We start from the raw sequence: 4,379 nt of genomic DNA on the forward strand, positions 1-4,379 counted from the left end.
ATTAAGGTGTTATGTGGTGTTATAATTTAGTTTTTCTAATCTTATAGTGGTGTTATTGTTATGGTTTAGGGTGGAGTGTTATCGTTTAAAGTTTATGAATTATTTTGTAATAGTGGTGTTATTGTTGTATTTTTTTGCATTACTGTTGTGTTATTATCGTGCTATTGAGGTGTTATGTGATGTTTAGGTTTAGTTTTGCTAGTGTTATAGTGGTGTTATTGTTATGGTTTAAAGTTTAGGGATTGTATTGTTCTAGTAATGTTATCTTTGTAATATTTCGTGTTATTGTTGTGTTATTTAAGTGTTATGTGATGCTATAGTTAAGTTTTTCTAGTGTTATAATCGTGTTATTGTCAGAGCTTAGGGTGTAGTGTGTTATCGTTTAGAGTTTATGAATTGTATTGTCCTAGTAGTGTTATTGTTGTATTATTTAGGTATTTTTGTCGTGTTACTGTCGTGATACTGAGGTGTTATGTGATGTTATTGTTTACTTTTTCTAGTGTTACAGTGGCGTTATTATTTAGGGATTGAATTATTGTAGTGGTGTCAGTGTTTTGCTATTGTGGTGATGTTATTGTATAGTTTTTATAGAGTTATGGTGATGTTATTTGTTATTTTTTTTTTGTACTGTTATTGTGTTTTTGTTGTTTGCCTTATATCTATCTGACTATTTTGTAAAATGGGGTGGTGATGTGCAGTGCAATGATCCAATCACAGAGACGTTTCTTTGTACCGCTGTGCTTAATGATCAAGAAGCGTATGAATGCTACCGTGCCTATGCACATCATGTAGGCTTTTCTGTTAGAAAGGATCATAGTAGCTATTGACCAAACCCGAAGAAGATTAAAATTAAAGATTTTATTTGCGGAAATGCTGGCCACAAGAAGGAGTCAAGCCTGACAGATACTGTGAAGTTTAGGAAAACTGACACGAGGACTGGATGTCAAGCCATTGTTAGATATGTCATCGATATTGAAGAAAATTGGACTGTTAAGAAATTCATTGAAAGCCATAACCACCCTCTTATCAAAAGCGGTGATAAACATCTTTTGTGTTCTAGCAGAAAGATAAGTGAGTTAAATGCAGATTTGCTTAGATCAATGACAGGAGCAGAGATTAGAGCAACAAATGCATATAACTTTATGGCCACAGAGGTTGGGGGGTCGAGAATCTAGAATGCACGAAAAGAGATGCATACAATTTTATTCAAAGAGAAAGAAGGGAAAGAATAGAGCAAGAAGATGCCAATGCGCTAATACAATTGTTCATGGAGAGGCAAGTTGAGGATACAATGTTTGCTTGTGATTTTGAAACTGATGAGTGTGACAGACTCATAAGCTTTTTTTAGAGCGACAGGTTATTCAGACTTGATTATGGTTGTTTTGGTGACGTAATAATTTTTTATACAAGCTATCAATTAAATAAATATAATTTATGTTGTGCTCTGTTTGTGGGGGTGAACCACCATTGGAAAAATTCCTCTTTGGAGTGAGTTTTTTGTTGAATGAGACCATTGATTCATTCAGGTGGTTATTCAAAACATTTATCCGAATAATGGGTGACAAGTATCCAATGACAATTTTCACAGATCAGGATCAAGTGATGGCTCGAGCCATTGAAGATTGTCTCCCACAGACACGACACAGGTTATGCCAATGACATATATATAAGAAATTTCCTTCAAAAGTGCATTGTCCTTTGGGTGTCAAGAATGTAGGCGATCTTTTTTACAAACACATGAGCAAGTGTGATACCGAAGGAGAATTTGAAGAAATATGGGCCACAATGATTGAGAAGGGGAACCTCCACAACAACATTTAGTTAAAGGACATGTACAAGATCAGACATAAATGATCCACATCCTTCAATAAAAAAATATTTGACATGAGAATATTATCAACACAATGAAGTGAATCAACAAATAATATTTGTCACGGTGTTTCATAGCCTACTAGCTCTCTCATGGATTGTTTTGTTGGCCTTGACAATATTATGAAATCATGAGGCCGAAATGAGAAGGATGAAGATTTCAAAAGTGATCAATCGGTCATTACGCCAGTGGTAAAAGACAATCCATTTTTGAGGCAAGCTGCCACCTTTTATTCAAGAAAGCTTTAGACCGTGTTCCAGCAACAATTATTAGACGGGCTTTGTGGACTAACAATTGAATGCCTTCCAGAGAGTGACTTGGAATATATTGTAAGGAATTTGGATAACCAAGGAGCAAACAAGCGCTGGACTGTGAAACTTAACAAGGTCAATACTGAGCTCACTTGTACTTGCAAAAAGTTTGAAATGAAAAAGATATTATGTTCTCACTCACTTTATGTGCTTAATGTGGCGTAAATAAAGCTAATTCCCTAAAAATATTTCTTAATGCAATGGTTTGTTCACGCTAAAAGGAACATGTATAACAGCATTGGTTACGAACATATGAAGGAATCCCAAAAGAGCACCGGTTCAACAAATGGTCTACTATTTCACTCACACTATCACAAATTTGCATACCAACTCATTAATAAAACACAGGGAAATGAAACAACTTAGCAGATGCTTTGGGAAACATTTAAACATCTATCTGCAAATATTGATGACGCATGAGCTGGAAAACCATCTCAAACAAATAAAAAATTAAAGAAGACAAAAACACCAAATGCTCAGCTGGAAAACCACCTCAAACAAATAAAAAATTAAAGAAGACAAAAACACCAAATGCCCAAGTCAATTTGGATGACTCGGCAAAAATGAGGTCGAAAGGAGTTTCTACGTCTAGATGGAAAGGGTATTGGGAGAAGAATAAGAGACCAAAAAATATATATTTTAATATTATAATATATTTTAATTATTGTATGATTGTCTTTCTCAAACCTAAATCATTGTATATAGGAAAACATCAAGAAACATCAACAAGCCAAGATCCCGGTATACCATCCGAGGCAAATTTATTTGAAATGCCAGATTATCTCAGTCAGGTATATAGTTGAAACTCGGTATCATATAACATAAATGTCGGTGGCATTAACATTTATATTTCATTTTAATATCTCAATTTCTTCAGGAATATGAGGCATCCCAGCCAACACAAGGATATACCCAACTGTTGATGGATTCAATAAGTGATCTATATTTGTAATATTATCGAGTTCATGTGTTTCATATATTTGTTTTATTTATAATATTATCGAGTCAATGTTATTACGCAACTAATATAAGTTGTTATATTGCTAATTCAATAATGCACGCCCGTGTTTAATATTAATTTATATAAATTGATATATTACAAATTTAATAATGTTGACACCGTATATAACTTAATTTTGCGGTTTTATTAATATTGGATTTATTACTTATATAAATTTATAAATTTATACTTAATTTATTACATATATTACTTAATATATATAATAACACACATATACCGTGGTATATTACTTAATTTATACATTACTTATATAAATTGATATATTACTTAATTTATATATTTGCATAATTTTGCGGTTAAACCGCCCCTATAACGCAATAAGGTGTTATTCTGCCGCCTATAACGTCTGCCATTGTTATTCCTCTGAGGTATAACACATGGGGAATATTCCGGTATAACACATAGGGAATATTCCTCATCTATTACCATGGTGTAAGACATGGGGAATATTCCCCATGTGTTATATCGCCGTAATATAACACATAGACATGTTATTCTGCCGTCACGGTATATAATAACGCGTTATTTATCGAAAATCTTGTGTTATATTACTTAACTTATATGTTTGCATCATTTTTTTAATGTCATGTGCCGAGACGTTGATATTATCTAAGGAGGGCATTCATGTCGTTAACGCTTCGAATACGGGTAAAAAATGCGCAAATTATTGTTTTTAGCCTATAATGCGAAAACGTGTTATTCTGCCGCCAATAACGCTTCCCCTTGTTATTCCGTTGAGGTATAACCCATGGGGAATATTCCTCATGTGTTATACCATCGTAATATAACACATAGACGTGTTATTCTGCCGCCAATAACGCATGTAAGTGTTATTCCGCTGGGGTATAACACATGGGGCCCATGTGTTACCGCGGTTTAACACATGGGGAATATTCCCCATATGTTATACTACCGTAATATAACACATATGTGTTATTCCGCCGTCACGGTATATAATAATGCGTTATTTATAAAAAATCTTGTGTTATACTTCAATTAAATCGCATTATTTTTTAAATAATTGTGTTATACTGCATTATATACGCGTATACACGTGTTATTACGAATTATTGACGCGTTATTTAGCAAAATTCAAGTGTTATACCGCAATATTATTGTGTTATTGTTCAAATTTCAAGTGTTATAACGAGTTCAAAATTCAATTTTATCATGTTAT

The sequence above is a fragment of the Phalaenopsis equestris genome, unplaced genomic scaffold, assembly GCF_001263595.1.
Source record: "Phalaenopsis equestris unplaced genomic scaffold, ASM126359v1 Scaffold000140, whole genome shotgun sequence".
Taxonomy (NCBI): domain Eukaryota; kingdom Viridiplantae; phylum Streptophyta; class Magnoliopsida; order Asparagales; family Orchidaceae; genus Phalaenopsis; species Phalaenopsis equestris.